The sequence below is a fragment of the Erpetoichthys calabaricus genome, chromosome 4, assembly GCF_900747795.2.
Source record: "Erpetoichthys calabaricus chromosome 4, fErpCal1.3, whole genome shotgun sequence".
Classification (NCBI taxonomy): domain Eukaryota; kingdom Metazoa; phylum Chordata; class Cladistia; order Polypteriformes; family Polypteridae; genus Erpetoichthys; species Erpetoichthys calabaricus.
In genome coordinates, this window is record NC_041397.2 from 280,741,389 (window position 1) to 280,761,370 (window position 19,982).

Sequence of the window (19,982 nt, forward strand, 5' to 3'; positions counted from 1 at the left end):
CGAGTATAATAAGGAAGCTCATGAGAACATAAATATTGGGTCCACCACAGCATCAGGGCCTCTGCCTCTTCATCCATTATGTCCACCTCCATACCATGCCAGACCAATGACTGAAGAGCTCAGAAGATTTGACAGAACCGCCTGATATATTAGGCAGAGATAGTGCCTGGACATCTATCAGGAAAGGCTTACTATCCATCCAGGTTGTCTGGCACAGTTTGCCGATCCACATTGCTTTGCTTTATAAAGATTTAAAAATTAAAATCTATATAATATCTAAAGGTTTGAACCCTGTTCTCTGTTTGTTTTGAACTCATCTTTCTATCTGGAAATTAGAGAGTTAAATGAAAAACTGAGGTTATCAATGTAGTCAAGTCTGATTCACTCTGGTGGTGAGTGCAAGTGGAGCAAAAGTCTGCAGCTGCATCTCAGTAATAGGTTGGTACGTTTATATACCTAAAACTAGGGTAAAATGGTTTGGGGTGTTCAGGTCTACATAGAAAAGGGGCCTAAAGTGAGGAGGGAATCTATCACCAGACCCCTAAACAACAAAATTATGTTCTTTAAAGGTTTTGGTGTGTGTTCTAATGTTGCAGCTAGCTTTACTTTGATAGAGAAGTTTTCAAAATTGCAATTGATTATTGAGAGAAGCATGAAGGAAGAAAAGGAAAGGAAGAAGGACAGCAAGTGAAGAATTAGTGCAGAGTCATCTGAGATTTCCTGCAAGTGACATGAGTTACTGTTGTATTTAGAGTCTGAGATGTGAAGAGAAAAGGAGACAGGACTATTCCTTGTGGTGCTCCAGTTTTACTCACATTCATATCAAAGACACAGACCTCACAAACTGCATGGTCTGCCTAACAGCAGTTTATTACCCAGTATACCATAGGGTCATCCAACATTATATCCCTAAGCTTACCTCTTAATAGGGATGGCAGGATGGTATTAAAGGCACTAGTGAAATCAAAAGAACATAATCCTCAAGTGCTGCCAGCTTTATCCAGGGGAGAATAAGATTTTTGGAGCAGATAGATAATTGCATCCTCCACTTCAGTCTTTGTCTGACAGGCAAACTGCAGTGGGCCCAGGTGGTCTACCACAAGAGGACTGATATAGTCCATGACCAGTCTCTCAAAGGTCTTCATGATGTGAGACGTAAGTGCCACTAGTCTGTAGTCTTTAGATGAAGAGATCCCTGGCTTCTTAGAAACAGAAAAAAATGCAGCATTTTTCCACAGCAGCAGCACATTTGAAGCCTAAATAACAGACTGAAAAGGAGACAGAGAACACCATTACGTTGGTCAGTACAAGCCTTAAGATCTCCAATGTTGCCTCCATCTGGTCCTGTGGCTTTTCCTGTGTGTAGCCTCCTCAATTATTCCTTCACTTGATCATCAGACCTAAATACAGGTGGTTCAACAGAAAATTTTTGTATAATGAAAAAAAATCTTTTTTTTGTTTTTATGTGCCTTCTTGTTCTAAAACTCTTAGTAAAGAGATTACAGCTCAAATTTCAAAATGTGGTCGTCCATATTACTGATCCACACAGACCTGTCCAGCAGGGGACCCCTGTCACAGTGTAAACTGGCCTTGCCACCTTCTCTAATGGAGTAATCAGTAGTGTATTATTATGTCACAGTCAGTGTAACCATGTGTTCTGTACATACAGCACAAAGCAAGCCAAAAGAAGAGAAGTTCTTTAAATAAAAGAAAACCATTAGTCTGGGAAAAGAAGAAAGAAGGCTTTTTCTTTCAAATGAATGCTTTAAGATTAATCAGAAACTGAAGTATTCAGGGAGAACTTTAAATGCAAGAAAAGACCTCATTATAGACAAAGAAAATGTTCAAATTCAACAATGAGTTTTGAAAATGTTTATTTAGATGGAAAATGAAAAAGGAAAAGCTTAGCAAAAAACAACAAATACAAGGGACGTTCAAAAAGTTTCCACACTTTCGTGTTTTTGTTGGAAATGGTGAAGGTGGGAGAAGTAGTAATTGGGCATTAAAAAGTTGGTACGATGCTGGGAAAATTGCATCGCAAAGGAAGGTGACTAAGAAGAAAAGTGCTTGTAATTTGTTTTTGAAATTCATAACACTAGAATTACCAAAGACTACGAAAAAAACTCAAAAACCCGGCCCACCTTAAATCTGTTTGCACCTCTCCATCAGTGTCTTTTGTCTTGTAAATGTGTCAATAAGCCCAAGCAACAAGCAGTCTGCTATCCCATCCTCCCACCGCCGCAAAAAATAAAATCTCTCCCAGCTCAAGCCTTGTTTATCTGGGAGACAGGTACCTGGAGCTGTATAGGCTAAAAAATATATCGTTATTTGGAACACATGCATTTCATATGTGTTCCGTGTCTACAAAGTTCTATGTAAGTGTAGGATGACAGCAAATGCAAGAAATGTTTAACACATACCTAAAAGACAAACTTTTTTCATGTTTTAGTACTAACAACAACATTTTGACATGAAGTGTATAATGTGTGAAGACTGAAGTCCAAATATCAAATAAGCACATTCACAAAAGGTACAAATATAACAGAACAAGTGCGCTTTTATTCAAGACTATAACTGAAGAAAAAGAAATCGGGTTAGTGTGGTTTATTGTTGCGACTTCTTTGGTAATTTGGTAATAGCTGCTGACTCCTATTCAAAAGGTCACGGGTTCGAATGCAACTGAGAGAATAAAACTGAATAAAGAAAAAAAACCCTAACCTTTACAAGTACCATACATTTACACTGGCTGTTACAGACTCAAATCAAAATGTATGATTTTATTGCATAATAGTAACAATAAGAGCAGCTCACTACTCAAAATGTTTATTTTGGGACACGGGGAGGCTCAAACCCGCAACCTTTTGAATAGGAGTCAGCAGCTCTTACCACTGTACTACCAAAGAAGTCACAACAACAACCCACACTAACCTATTACAGTTTGCTTTCTAGCAGTTTGCCAGCTGAATTGTGACAGCAGAGTTATCATCATTTAAATTAGATTAGAATTAGTTTAGATCAGATTTGATAACCTTTATTAATCTCATGGGGAAAGTGAGATGCATACAGCAGCATAAGCGATAAAGACTCGCAGGACAAATGATTCAATCAATCAATTAATAAATAAAGAAACTTAATGAGTACATCCGGTGGAAGCATTGAATTGGCTGAGTTGCAGTGAGCAGAAAAGACCCAGCAGAGGTCACCATGGTGGAATAAGCCTGTGGCTAAAAGTTTCTCCAAGAGAGCGCCTCCTGGAGGGGATTTGTCATTGATGGCATCCAACTTTGCCATCATCCTGTTTTCCACAACAGCTTTCAGTGTGTCATGGGTTCACCCTGTGAAGTGAAGGCTTTCCTGATTAGCTTGTCCAGACATTGTGCTTCATTTGGGGTCAGGTTGCTTCCCCAGGACACTGCAGTATATAGAACACCACACTGGCTACTATAGACTGGTGGAACATTTCCATCAGCTTCCTGCACACATCAAAAGACCTGAGTCTCTTTAGCAAGTGCAGTCTGCTCTCGCTTTTCTTGTACAGGGCCATTGTGTTGTCCGATCAGTCCAATTTATTGTTTATGTGAATCCCCAGGTACTTGTAGCTCTGCACCACTTCCACGTCCTCCACCTGGTTTCTGAGGGTCCTTGGCACGTTGGAAGTCCACAACCAGCTTTTTTGTCTTGCTAATGTTGAGTTGCAGGTTGTTGTCCCTGCACCACAAGATGAAGTCCTCCATGACTTTCCTGTACTTTGACTCATCTCCATTAATGCCAGCCTATGATGTACAAGTCGTCTGAAAATTTCTGTAGATGGCAAGCGCTGGTATTTAATTTTTTCTACTAATAATATAAATGTGATGTAATCAAAAGCTAGTAATTTGATTATGCTTGTCTCGGCTTCTAATCAAATCAAAACTATTTCAGTTTGCTATATTTTATCCTTTCTTATATTTGTATGGTCTTAATACTAGACATTTTAAGAATGGTAAATTGCTTTACAATCTGACCAACCAACTCCATCAGCCTCAGAGCCCTGATCCTCCTCCTGCCACTTGCTTGTGATGGATTCCTGGCTTAGAGTCAAACCCGAATCCCAGAGTTATGAGGCAGCAATTTCTTGTTTAATTTGATTAGGTAAGAATGTGTACTGTGTAACTTTAAATATATACTGCGCTTATCTTTATGGAACGCTCGCATGATACTCTGAGTTACTGAGACGACTGAAATGATCATTGGCTTGGCTCCATCCAAGAGGTTGAAGTGAGAGCCACAACAGCAAAAGTTTTTTGTTTTAGTCAAGCTGTCAAAAAATATGACTTCGCAGGGGAACCTTTATATGTATCCCAAGTTACCTGCACACATTTTTCCTGTTCTTGAGGTTACAAAACTGTAATTCCTCTACTAAGGTTAATTTGGTAAAGTCAGATCACTATTGATAACAATGCCAGTGACACCATTAGTTAAATGCCAGTGACAACACTAGTTAATATTTTTGTCACTTACATCAGCATCTGCCTAACAAAGCTAGTCTTCTGTACATGAAGCTTTTAGAAACAAGTAGCTGGTAATGACTGGGGAAAATACTCTGTAAATAAAGAATAGTTAAAAGTCACAATTAGTAATTAAATCCAATATGGACATCTTTTATTGGAACAAGCCTGAGGGAGCCATGCAAATCCACTTAACCAGTTCACTGTGGATGACTGACTAAAATAACAAAGGAAGGGTCTTAAATAATGTCGGATCATTTACATGACTTACATGTTTAAGAGGCATTTCGGTTTCCACCAATATGGTGTATCCTTACAACATGTCTATATATTAAAATTATCTAAAGCTCCAAAAATAGTTGCACAAATTAGAAGTCTTTGGCACCATATGTTTACCTCTAAAGAGTATCTACTTTATAAATTCTTAAAAATAAAATTATTGAAATATGATTATGTCCTTGTTCCCTTGGTAACATATTCAGGACATGGTTAAGTACAAAATCATATCTTAGTTACACTGGAAAGGCACATAACACTCCTAAATTCTCACAGCAGTAATAAAAACACACAAGGATGTATTTTTGGGTTTTACTGCTACATAACTGACCAGTGACCAACACCAAGATAAAACTAATCCAAAGCAAATAATCCCTTTAAAACAAGGAATCCAGACAGGCAGGGGATTTGTGTATAGGAATAATTTATCTTCTGGAAATCAAACTGTATGAAAAGAAAGCATGTTGTCATTGCAGCGCTGAGTCTACCAACTGTCAGTTTGCAACATAATATCTGCATTTGCAGCAAAAAGTATTTTTGTTAAAAACAACAAAAAAAAACAAAAACAAAACACCATTAACACAGCTGCAAATGAGAACGCTTTAAATATCATATGTTTTCTGTGAAGACGTACGGCAAACAATGTTTGGTAGCCGAGGCTAAATGTTCTAAAAAGAACGGAGGGTTAAATATTTTCTAATACATCACAAAAGCACCACTCTTCCCTTTAGGATCAATGCTTTTTAACTTTAGCTTTGATGTATATAACCTGAAAAGCATAACCTGGAAATGCTAATGTATAACTCCTGTATTATAGATTGCATGGGGTTAAAAAGATACAGCATGTCAGAGTTTGAAATTTTACAGGCGGTCCCAATTCCCAGAACACCCGTCAGAGGGCCTCCAGTACAATTACCAGTGGGAACAAGCAAAGGCTGATTTGAGGGGCAATTTTAGCCCATTTCAATTTGGCTGCAGCAAACCAGTTTCATGATCAGATTATCCATACCATGTAGTCACTCATATCAGACGTCCTTTTTGGATTTATGTGTAGCTAATTAGGGTATCCTTCTGCATTCTTAGATACATTAAATAAAAATTACACTAAATAAAAACAAGTAAAAAAAAAAAAACAAGAGCACAAGAAGCTGTAAATACAAAAATGCTGATGAAATGATAGGACAATTAACAAAGAAAAATATAGAAAATAATAATCATTTTACATATATTATATATAAATATATATAGAAAATAATTCATCAGGGATTTTCTGGTATCCCACCCATAGGGAAAGGTACCCATGAGGAGGGGCCAGAATGGAAGGACAACAATGGACTTGTGCCACAACCATGTCAAAAACTGATTTGTTGCCAGGGACAGCAGCCAAAAGGATGAAGGGGTCAGGGGAGTTAGCCTGTTCTTCTCCGAAACACTAGAGGACAGCATTCTTGTGTCACTGCCCCCTTTTTTCAGCCCATAGGCATGGGGGAAGTGTTGCCCTGTTGCAGGTCATGGGTAGTGCCAGGGGGACCTGCAAGGAGGGACCATCCCTACATTCTGGAAACTTCTCCCTGATCAAGAAGTACTTCCATCAGACTTTGGGCAGACACTGGAAGTTCTCCCAGGATGTTGTTTAAAGGGAGTTGCTTTACCTTGGCTCAAGGACTCGGAGTTGGGAGGCTAGAGGACAACTAGAGGACAACACTTGCAAGAGGAAGAGAAGTAGGGAGAAGAGTAAAGCATATACTGTGTATATATATATATATATATATATATATATATATATATATATATATATAACTGTAAAAAATATTTCAAATGAACATTGTTACTGCTATGGAAAATAAATGATACATTTTCCAAAGGACAAGTTATGCAAATATAAACAGAAGAAGATTCATGTGTGTGTGTCTTAGTTTTATGACTTCTAATTGACATTTAAGTTTTAAGACATTTTATATTCAATAGTTATATTATATTACCAAATAATATTATATTATTTAGTATATGTAACTGGGAAATTTTCATGTAAATAAGTTATTTGTATTGTGCGCACATGACAGTAAGCTTAATCTTTTCTGCTCTGGAAAGTGTGGGAATAGTTGCTTTGGGCATATCAATTATATCACTTATGAAATAAGCTACAGTTTATTATTTTTTTATTTCTTTATTGCAGCTCAAACAGTATGCTGTAAAATTTTAAGGGTTAATGAGACCCTTTGGAATCTTACAATGGCCTAATCAGCTTCATAATTTCTGGCCTTCTACAGGTGTTCAGTAATTTTGGGGCGGGGGGGGGGGGGTCCTATTAAATTACTTATCTTTTTGGCTTCATCATTAACATCATGGATTTATTTTCGTGTAAGAATACAATGGAAAATGCTGCTGTGCGCCAACAGCCTGAGAAAAATCACACCACTTGACCACATTTTTGGCAGTCAACCAAAAATACATTTCTCAGTAAACCAGGGATGATGATGGCAAGATGCATTCCAAGATAAAACCATTAAGATAGCGATATCTTTCCCGCTACCAAATTAGAAGCATATTTCCTTGAATATCTCTAGGAAAATTGCAGTACAAAATAAAAAGGCTAAACGTTCAACACCTCCAAAGTATAAAGTTAAGAGTGGATATTGTAACGGACAGCTGGGGCTTCTACCTGGCTGGGACACCTTCATGAGGAAAGGACCAGGGTAGAGAGCTTGCACAGGGTATTACCTCCCCTGGAACAACAGAGGGCAGTCCCCCTGGCTTAGGACAGTGTCGTGGGCTTGGAGCTTGGAAACTCAGCCCTGTTGGGGCCTGTGTTCACTGCCAGGGTGCACATAGAGAATGGCAGAGCACTTCATGGCGGGAAAGCTGCCACACCAGGAAGTGCTGCTGGAAGGAGATCACGGGACCCCTGGAGCACTTCCCGGTGTTCTATAAAAGGAGCCACCTCACTCCATTCAGAGAGCCAGAGTCGGGAGGGAGAGGATGATGCTTACCTGAGGTGGAGTGGAGGAGGCTGTGATGGAGAAAAGAGACAAAGTGCTGTGATGCAGTGCTCTATTCTGTGCTTTGGTACTGTGCTTGGTGCTGGTGGGAAACTCAGGAAATGTTTCCCACTAAATAAAAGTCTTGCTGGACCTGGTGTCTGCTGTGACTGGTGCTGGGGAGCTGGTGTGCCCCCTGGTGGTCACAATATGCATTTGATAGATAGATAGATAGATAGATAGATAGATAGATAGATAGATAGATAGATAGATAGATAGATAGATAGATAGATAGATAGATAGATACTTTATTAATCCCAAGAGGATTTTCACAAATATATTACTTGAGAAAAGAGCTCCTATTGAAAATTGATATTGAGTTGATGTTTGGTTAGTAACATCAAGTGAGAATGCAGTTTTATTTCAGAGCTGTTATTATATATTTGGGGACAACATTACTGCTGCTGCTTCAGATCTCCCAGGGCTCAGTCTTAGTGAATGGCTCGTCTGCTTTATGTGTGGAGTTTGCTTAGTCTTCCAGTGAGCTCATGGGTTTTATCATTTTCTTTAGTCCATCCATCCATTTTCCAACCTGCTGAATCCGAACACAGGGTCACGGGGGTCTGCTGGAGCCAATCCCAGCCAACACAGGGCACAAGGCAGGAACCAATGCCGGGCAGGGTGCCAACCCACCGCAGATTTTCTTTAGTTTCTTCAATATTTCAAAAGTGTGAATGTTAGTCTCATAACAACTCTAAAGTATCACTGTAAGAGACAATCCTAGAAAGATAATGTTAGATTTACATAAGTCAGTCAGTCAGTCATTTTCCAAGTGTTGGGTTAATTATAATGGAGTTAATTTTACATAGAAAATTGCAGGTTTTTAATTGATTCTCCTATAAGCTAACATGTTAATGAAACATTCTTAATATTCTGCCATATTTCTGAAGTAACAACAAAATGATCTCAGGCAGATAGCAATATGGACTGTTTATATACAGTAGATTGGGTCATTTGCTTGCAAATTTAAAGGAATAGAGGCATACAGTTCTCAGAATGTATGCCATATTGCTTGAAGGTATGTATATAACAATTTACTTAGCAACATAAATAGTAATGAATACAGTAACTTAAGGAAATACAGTATACATGCGACAAGTAAACCCAAAAATAAAGCATTCTAAGCAAGAAATTATTGTGTGTAGTATTCATTCTTCTCTTCATTTTTGTGTGAGCTGTTTTTAATTTGAATTTTGCTAAAATGTTTAATACCAAGACATTTGGACTGTGGATCTGTTTTTTGGTGTACATGTCATTCTCAATGCTCCAAGCTTTCCAGTATTGGCAGAATTTTGGAAACACTTGAAAATTTGACTACATTCTCTGTGCAAGTAAGCGTGTGTGCATGCTTTCCAATGTTGACGCCAATGCTGATGCTGATACGTTCCCATAATCTTGCCTTGGAAAAGCTAGTTCATAAAATGGATATATAAATAAAAGTTCAGTAATGCTTGGACATGGGCTCATCCCCCTTCTGAAGTGACTTTTTGTGTGGCGCTAATATGTTTTTCCTGGTTTTCACACAACCTCTACTTTTGTTGTGTCCTTGATGCCATTACATTTAAAAAAAAATGCTATATTGTTACAATATGTACATTCAGTAATGCAACTGAAAAGGGGGGATACAAAGTACTAAGTTAAAGAAGCTCTCTATCAAAAATATATATATATACAGTTAGGTCCATAAATATTTGGACAGAGACAACTTTTTTCTAATTTTGGTTCTGTACATTACCACAATGAATTTTAAATGAAACAACTCAGATGCAGTTGAAGTGCAGACTTTCAGCTTTAATTCAGTGGGGTGAACAAAACGATTGCATAAAAATGTGAGGCAACTAAAGCATTTTTTTAACACAATCCCTTCATTTCAGGGGCTCAAAAGTAATTGGACAATTTACTCAAAGGCTATTTCATGGGCAGGTGTGGGCAAGTCCGTCGTTATGTCCTTATCAATTAAGCAGATAAAAGGCCTGGAGTTGATTTGAGGTGTGGTGCCTGCATGTGAAAGATTTTGCTGAGAACAGACAACATTCGGTCAAAGGAGCTCTCCATGCAGGTGAAAGAAGTCATCCTTAAGCTGTGAAAACAGAAAAAACCCATCTGAGAAATTGCTACAATATTATGAGTGGCAAAATCTACAGTTTGGTGCATCCTGAGAAAGAAAGCAAGCACTGGTGAACTCAGCAACGCAAAAAGACCTGGACGTCCATGGAAGACAACAGTGGTGGATGATCGCAGAATCATTTCCATGGTGATAGAGAAACCCCTTCACAACAGCCAACCAAGTGAACAACACTCTCCAGGGGGTAGACGTATCGATATCCAAGTCTACCATAAAGAGAAGACTGCATTAAAGTAAATACAGAGGGTGCACTGCAAGGTGCAAGCCACTCATAAGCCTCAAGAATAGAAAGGCTAGATTGGACTTTGCTAAAGAACATCTAAAAAAGCCAGCACAGTTCTGGAAAAACATTCTTTGGACAGATGAAACCAAGATCAACCTCTAACAGAATGATGGCAAGAAAAAAGTATGGAGAAGGCGTGGAACAGCTCATTATCCAAAGCATACCACATCATCTGTAAAACACGGTGGAGGCAGTGTGATGGCTTGGGCGTGCATGGCTGCCAGTGGCGCTGGGACACTAGTGTTTATTGATGACGTGACACAGGACAGAAGCAGCAGAATGAATTCTGAGGTGTTCAGCGACATACAGTCTGCTCAAATCCAGACAAATGCAGTCAAATTGATTGGGCGGCGTTTCATGATACAGATGGACAATGACCCAAAACATACCGCCAAAGCAACCCAGGAGTTTATTAAAGCAAAGAAGTGGAAAATTCTTGAACGGCCAAGTCAGTCACCTGATCTTAACCCAATTGAGCATGCATTTCACTTGTTGAAGACTAAACTTCAGACAGAAAGGGCCACAAACAAACAGCAACTGAAAGCCACTGCAGTAAAGGCCTGGCAGAGCATTAAAAAGGAGGAAACCCAGCATCTGGTGATGTCCATGAGTTCAAGACTTCAGGCTGTCATTGCCAGCAACGGGTTTTCAACCAAGTATTAGAAATGAACATTTTATTTCGTTATTTAATTGGTCCAATTATTTTTGAGCCCCTGAAATGAAGGGATTGTGTTAAAAAAATGCTTTAGTTGCCTCACATTTTTATGCAATCGTTTTGTTCACCACACTGAATTAAAGCTGAAAGTCTGCACTTCAGCTGCATCTGAGTTGTTTCATTTAAAATTCATTGTGGTAATGTAAAGAACCAAAATTAGAAAAAATGTTGTCTCTGTCCAAATATTTATGGACATTTTTGTATTACTTACCCCAATCAGCACCCATCATAAAACAGGAAACACAATCTCATAATGCTGTGCTTCTGAATCAAAGACAGGACTTTTGACCAATGAATGAGTGGGACAAAAGGAAGATATTCATTTCAAAATTGAAATATTAAGAGAATATGTTTTCTATTTTTGATGTTTGCTGACTTTGCTGAAAGTTGTATTTTGCACATTTCACAAGCATATGATGGGATAAATGATACATGAATTATGTAACACAAGTAATGTGATATTTTTTCTTTTTCCACTGGATGTTTTTCACATTGTTTGCTGTTGTACAGCATTTGTCACCTTTAGGTTCTGTTATATTATAAAGATATTTCTTTCCATTCAGCATGAAAAGATGTACATAAGGACATAAGAAATAAGAAATGGGTGGTTGGAAAATTGAGAGTACACCTTATGAGAAGGATTTAGGAGTCATAGTGGACTCTAAGCTATCGACTTCCCAACAGTGTTCAGAAGCCATTAAGAAGGCAAATGGAATATTAGGTTATATAGCACAGTGTGTGGAGTACAAGTCCAAGGAGGTTCTGCTCTACCTTTATAATGCACTGGAGAGGCCTCATCTGGAGTACTGTGTGCAGTTTTGGTCTCCAGGCTACAAAAAGGACATAGCAGCGCTAGAAAAGATCCAGAGAAGAGCAACTAGGCTGATTCCAGGGCTACAGGGGATGAATTATGAGATAAGATTAAAAGAGATCAGCCTGTATAGTATAAGCAAAAGAAAATTAAGAGTTAACATGATTGAAGTGTTTAAAATTATGAAGGGAATTAGTCCAGTGGATCGAGACTGTTATTTTAAAATGAGTTTATCAAGAACACAAGGACACAGTTGGAAACTTGTTAAGGGTAAATTTTGCACAAACATTAGAATGTTTTTCTTTACACAAAGAACGATAGACACTTGGAATAAGCTACCAAGTAGTGTGGTAGACAATAAGACTTTAGGGACTTTCAAAACTTGACTTGATGTTTTTTTGGAAGAAAAAAGTAGAAAGGACTGGCAAGCTTAGGTCTAGAATGTTCTAATGTTCTATTTTGATATTTGATAAATGAGAGAAGACCATTCAGTCTATCAAGCCTGTTTTTTTCTTTGCCATTACTAAAAACTACATTAAGTAAGTAACATACTGTATGAAAAGTGCTATTTTTAGGTGGAATATTCCTCCAACCAGCACACACACATATTATTTTACAGTAGCCTAACATAACTCATCACACACAAAAACAAACACATAGTTAAAAATAAAAGTTGCTTCATATAAAACACTATTAACTTGAATTCATCTCTAAACTGTGAGTGAATGCAACATCCCATTCAAAACAGGTTTCTACCTTATGACTACTGCTGTAAAGATTTCTTTCAACTCATTTCAACCCTGCACTGCTAAAGTGGTTTAGAAAATGGATTCATAATATATTTGTTTCCATGCCTAAACATTTGAGATGAGTATGATTTATTAAAAGTGCCGCTTGTTTTTTGATAATTTGTAACTTTTGGACTCATAGTTAGAGTAAGATGAATAAAAGTTCAACAGGACCTTTGAAGTCAACCACAAAGAGATGAAAATGGTGTAATGGTTTTCACAGAATTTAGATTTGGGATAGGAAGCAATTTCAAAGTCTTAGAAACTGCATTAGAGTTTATAAAATAAGTCAAGTACTCCAGTGTTTGAGTTTTACAAAGTAAAGAAGACGTAAAATGAAGTTTGAAATTAGTCAAAGGGCAGCTTATACAGTTTTAGACTAACCTTACAGACGTTTAGAACACAGATTTTAGAGTGACTAAAATTCTGCAAGAACACCGCAAAATGAATTATTTATTGCATAAAAGACTAACAAGATACACGTCAACATCTATTAGATTAGATTATTCATTTTTTGTCTCCACGATTGTAGGGGTCTAATCTCCCAGTGGGTTAAATGGCTACAGTAAATAATCCAGTATGAATGAATTTCTGTAAAAACGCAAGTAAACCCTGCAATGCAATGCTGTTCAACCCAGGGGTGCTTCCTGCTCTGCGTTTAGTGCTAGTGCTGCAGAAGTAGATCTGGCTGTGTGCAACCCTAAACCGGAAAAATGGCTTTGGAAAATGAATTTATAGTTTTCTACATAATAGGTTGGCTTAGATCACTTGGTGGAGACCGGCAATGTGTCTGTTTGCATTAAGACTGCTTTGACTAACTCACTGACGCCTCCAACAAATTTCCTCCTGCTTGGGAGTTTTTTTTTTTTTTACATTCTTATTGTTTGGGTGTTAACTGAATTTTGGGCAGCGATATGGTGGCTCAGTGGTAGCGCTGCTGCCTCGCAGTTAGGGGACCTGGGTTCGCTTCCCGGGTCCTCCCTGTGTGGAGTTTGCATGTTCTCCCCTTGTCTGCGTGGGTTTCCTCCCACAGTCCAAAGGTTAGGAGCATTGGCAATTCTAAATTGTGCTTGGTGTGTGTGTGTCCTGCGGTGGGCTGGCACCCTGCCCAGGATTTGTTTCTTGCCTTGTGCCCTGTGCTGGCTGTGATTGGCTCCAGCAGATCCCTGTGACCATGTTGTTAGGATATAGCGGGTTGGATGATGGATGGATTTTGGGCACACGATAAAAAAGAGTTAAAACATATACAGTATATTGGATGGCAGAGACCTCAAAATGATCATCTCTGTCAGCCTGCATACTGTGGATAAATTATTAAAATTTGTTCTTTCATCTATCTAACCTATTGTTTGGACACACTCATGCACACACTCATGCTCACTCATCCAGTGACCAATGCTGGGCTGTCAGTCTTTTTGCAGAAAATTCACATGAAGCTGAAGAAATGCAAGCTCCAAGAGACAGAGAGCTGGCTTGGGTACAATAAAATGGCCAAGACATGTGGTCTCAATAAATATATATATATATAATATATATATATACAGTATATAATATATATATATATATTGTGACAAATAGAGGCACTGTCGACCCCTTGAACCTTCAGACCAAACGTCAGACACCAGGTAAAATCCAAAGATGAATATTTTATTATAATAATAAAGTGCACAAAGCACCACTACTCCACACTACTCCAATAAACAATAATCACTACAATAATAAACAATCCTCCACTCCCAGACGCTTAGCCACCCTGCCTCCCAACTCAGCTCCTCAGTCTGGGATTTCCCAGAGTCCTTTATAGTTCGTGACCCGGAAGTTTTTTCTGTCCTCAGTCCATGTGACTTTCTATCACCTCTGGGTCAGGTAAAAACTTCTTTTCTTCATCAGCCCGGAAGCACTTTATTTCTTTCAACCATGTGACTAGGATTTACTTCTGTGCTGTATGGAAAATAAACTTGTCTGTGTCTCCCTGCAGCGTCCCCGACGTTATCCAGCAGGGCTGTGTATTAAAACTCCATAGTCCATGATGCCCTGCTGGAATTCGGGGCATCTCCATGTTGCAAGGAGGGCTCCATCTAGCGGCCTGGGGGTATTGGCCGGGATGAATGGCTGGCCATATCCCACAATATATATATATATATATATATAATATATATATATATATATATATATATATATGTGGTTGAAATAGTCTACTGTCAAATAATGCAAAGAGTACGCGACACGTGTTTCACCCTAATTCTGGGCTCATCAGGCGTACACACTCTACTGCACTCCCTCTCGGGAATCGAACCTTGGACGTCAGCGCTAGAGGCGACCGAGAGGGAGTGCAGTAGAGTGTGTACGCCGGATGAGCCCAGAATTACGGCGAAACACGTGTCGCGTACTCTTTGCATTATTTGACAGTAAACTATTTCAACCATTCTATGATCTGCTTCTCACAACTGAGGGCATCGTGGCGGATGTTAGCCGACTTGCTGACCAACCACAAGCATTACCTGGTAGGTAACCACCCATACAATCAGATTGTGATTCAGACTACGAATGCTGTGAATATATATATATATATATATATATATGCAGCTGGAGATCCACAAAGGGAGAAAAAATGAATCACGTATCATAAAGTAGTTTTTATTCCTGAGCTTTCAACCCCAGAATAGCACACAAACCCACGAACAATCTGCGCACAGTCCTCTTTAATGTCAAAAACAAGAACTTCGACAGCAGAAACACAAAACGCAGTTTATAGTATCCCATGCAATTCTTGCTCAGCGGTATACATAGGACAAACTTCAAAAAGAATCTCAACACGTGTACAGGAACATTGCAACGCCGTCAGAAGAAAGGACGCACTATCATTGATCTATACACATACTAAATCAACAGGACATACATTCAACTGGGACAATGTAAAAGTAAAATTTAAGGCCAGTACTAAAAGTGCCAGACAGTTGGCCGAGTCTTGGCTATCAAATGAAAACGCCATCAACAGACACTTGGACATAAATCCAGCATATGCTAACTTAAGAAGAACATGTACATAATAAATAAACTATACAAACCCCCCCCCCCCCCCTTGATCATACTGACTTAGTCACCTTCCCCACCCCCACCCCCCTTAATGTGTTGCTATATATTGCCTCTAATTCTTGTAAGTCTAAGCATTATCCTCTGATGAAGACCCCTGGTAGGGGTTGAAAGCTCAGGAATAAAAACTACTTTATGATACGTAATTCATTTTTTCTCCCTTTGTGGATCTCCAGCTGCAAATATGCAAACCGTATCACAGACCTTCTCTTCCATATATATATATGTGTACGTACATGTGAATTGGTACAGTTATAGAGTAAGATGCTACTGCTTTGGGCCTGCTTGTTGAATCATTAGATTTGAGTTAGTGTTAAATGGTAAATAATTTTCAAGGTAAATTTGTATATTAGGCATGTCACTGTGATTTATCAAGCAGTCAAAATGTCAGAAAAGTATGTGTGTGTTTATCAATGGCTGGAAAATACTTGACTTCAGTGACTGGCTTTAGAAAGACAAATGATGCAAGACAATAGCTGCATGCCATTAAAGACGTTTGATATTTGGAATATGGGAAAATCTAGATGAAAAGCCATATGAAAGGAAGTAAACATAATGAACTGAAGAAAACTGAGGAAGTCAGTATTTCTGTTAAGAATTTTATTGGAGCTTTGTAGGATCATCGTCACACCATTGAGCTGTTCAAATGCTAATGGACTTAAATTACATATTGTGAACACCACATGTACCATGGCAGATCTGTTGTCCAGAAAATGGTATTCCATGTTTTGAAATGCAGCAACTCTGCTAGAAAGGTATAAATAGTGTGTAACTGTGCTATTACTTTGTGTTAGTTTTAATGTCAGTTTTTCCAAACAGTCAGTAATTTAAATGTGGCTATTTGTTTGAGTTTATATATGTTCATATTAGGTTTATGTAATGTTGCTGTGCATATTCAGAATGGAGGTGTAAAGTAATCCTGGATCCATGTGCTGGTTGATACTAGAAAAGTCACACAAACTCATGGAATTTGAAATGTACAGTACTATTGAAGCTTATGAAACCTGATCATATATGATGTCAATGTTTCATTTATAAAGTCAACCTAGTGAATGCCAAAGTAGGCTTGTCTAGTCAAGTTAATAGTGCACTCACACCTCCCCATTCTGAATGTCTTCTTCTTTAGTGATTCACACAGCAGGGTACATCAAAGTTTTCAGCATAAGCCTTAGATACTAATAAGACAATCAACACGATGTACAAAACACAAGGTGCTTTACCCAGTTAACCTTAAGGACCCCATGTTTAATAGGACCTCACGCTATGTTTGAGCTGTATGTAACAAAATCACTAGTGGTTAACACTCACTAACAAGAATGATAAGACTAAGGAGTGGAACAGCAATCTAATTCAGCACCCGCAAAAGATAAATCTGAATCACTAAGGATACTGGTGCGTCAAAAGATATACAGTACATATCATTCAGTCTATAAACAAGACTTTAACATTAGTTTTGCAGGATTTACTGTATGATCACATATTAAAAGAACCCATTGCACTAAATAGAAAAGTGTGTGATGCTTTGGGCTCTATATATTCAAAATTCACTTCCAATATATCAGGCAAGACTTTATATTTTCATACTTCAGATTTGATGTTACATTTACAAGTCTGACTTCTAATGCTAATTCAGACTTGAATCCATGGAGTATATTGAGTATTTACTCGATTCACACTATATATTACACTACATTTTATATATTCAAAATTTACTTTTGTCGTCAGTTTAGGGAACGATAGGAATCAGAACAAAAGTTGGCATGCCAGTTGAGCCACCTTCTTTACTTGCAAAGAAAAAAGAACTGAAAATAATAACAGGCAAAGGATAGTGTTTTGGTTTTGAATGAATAGGCTCTGGAGAGAAGTCCAGTCAGAGGATTGGAGCTCTGTAACTCATCTCTTGAATGGACACCACCATTTGGGAGCACCTCGCCTTTACAGTTTCTGAACCTGAAGGGACGTGGACAGCTGCCCTCAGTGGCTGTCTTCTCCAAGCTGTGGGTGATAAGAGAGATAAGAGAGTTAGCGATCGCACCCACTGGAGCTCTTACCTCAGACGGGCATGGAAGGTGACCATCGGTTGTGCATGCGTGACACTCTGTATATTTTAGGTTTAGGTTTGACTCCATATAGTTTATTTTTGACTTTATATATTCAAATTTGACTTTATTCACAGTATTCAGATATCACTCCATATTCGGTATTTCTAAATATACTATATTTACCCATTTGGCTCCTCTATAATTTGTTTGTATACACAAAATCTTTAATACCCTTATGCAAAACTCAAACAATTATAGTATTTTGCAGATATTCTTGGGACAACACAAAAGTTCAAACTTTAAATGGCAACCTTTGAACACTGTAAATTTACATGTACTAGCATGATTTAAAAAGGAATACCAAGCTACAAAAATTGGTTCAACTTGTTTGTCCTTTACAGTACACGATAAACATTTGTGACAGGTAACTTGGCATGTGTTTCAGTTATGATGTACACATTGTAAAGTCCTCTTTTCTTTTTTGTAATTTTTTTAAGCTATTAAAAAATTGCCAAACAATGTAATTGAATTGATGCTGTTTGATTTTATTTAGCGAGTGACATCATTTTTTTTTTAATTTAATGAGTGACATTAAAATTCTAATAATGCTTAATTTGCTTCTGATATATTAGCTTACCTATGAAACACTGCAGTCACTTTGTAAAAGATTAAAGTGCAAGTGTGTGCACCAACTGCTGCCGCTTGTTAATTTACAGCAGGATCTCAAATTTCACACCTCATCGAAAACTTAAAACACAAGGTTGTTAACATTTAAGATTTACTCAAGGTCAAATTCTGAAGCCAACAGTAAAGTGAACATGCATGTATGCAGTAGATTTGTGTGTTTTTAGACTTAAGATTAACCTAGTGGGCAAGAATGACTTCACAATACTTTATAAAACATTGTTCCTCTATTTTGACAAAGTCTTACTTCTGCCAGAAATAATTCAAAAGAAGTAAAGATTTTTTTTTTTTGGATCAGATTCTGAAACCTGAAATTTGGTACTCTTTAAGTACAGTGCCTTTGGTAACTTAAAATATTTTGGATGCAGAATATTGGAATATACATGTTTTATTTAAAACACAAAACATAATATAATTTACAGCACATGCTGAGTGAGCTTCAGAGACTCTGCCAGAATGATGTAACTTCTGGCACTCGCCATGTTCACAGCAGTTCTTGCCATCATCCTCTGGGCATCTTTGAAAGATGTGTCTGCTAACAGAGCAACAAGCAGGCTGCCATCGGGATATTAATGTGTGAGGGGCATCCTCCCTATGCACAGGCATTAATGCAGCCATCAGCAAATGTGCGTAGAAACTCTACAAAGGCAACATTACTCTATTCCCCACACACATGCCAGTTTCATGAACAACTCCATGCATTCATTAACAGTTCATGAGGAATATCCCAGCAGCATTAGATGCATGCCAGGAAACTGCCATTATAGTCATGTTGAATTCGCTTTGGCTAATCAAGAATGTCAGGTTTGTTAAATTTCTGTTGCCTTATTAATTACATTATGATTCTTTTTGAGCTATTCTTGATATATAGATATTATGCATGCATATTATGTATTGGTGATGTTTAAGTGATGTTTAATATGCCAGTAGCTTTGAGGGGGTCACTTAAACTGATGAGTCTCAAACACAGATATTTGAATGAATCTATATCAATGCTTTAAGTACACTGTAACACCAAAGCTGCTAATTTGTGGAGGTGAATTTCTCATGCAGGGCTACGCAGTTCAAACAGATGACTTATAATTTGTTGCCTGTGTGTAATATAACCTTGTATTTCTTACTAAGGTTTTTTATGTATTTTTTATGAAATTGTTTCACATTTCATGGTTAGTGTTGCAGTCTCACAGATGAACATCCTGGTCACAGCTTGTTCTCACCACCTTTGTGGGGGTTTTATCCAGGTGTTTAGGTTTCCTCTCACATTCCAAAGACATTTGTGTTTGCTTAATAGATGTCTCTAGACTGGCCCCGCATTATGTGGCAATGTACTGCAAAGTAGATCTGGCCATGTCCAAACCTGGCTCTAGCTTTGTGCTGACTGCTGTTATGAAAGAGCGGGCATTATATTAAACTATAATGAAAAAGTGGATTTAGAATATACATAGATGAGAATGATGACAATACCACCCATAATATAATATGGATATTTTTTTTTATATGTAAGAGCGTTTTATCTGAATCAGGCATGAAGTGCACTATGCAAAGTTTTAAACAGAGGATTATGTGTCTATGGTTGTTTGTTTGAAGAAAAACTTCCTAATGTTTGTGCAAAATTTACCCTTAACAATTTTCCAAAAGTA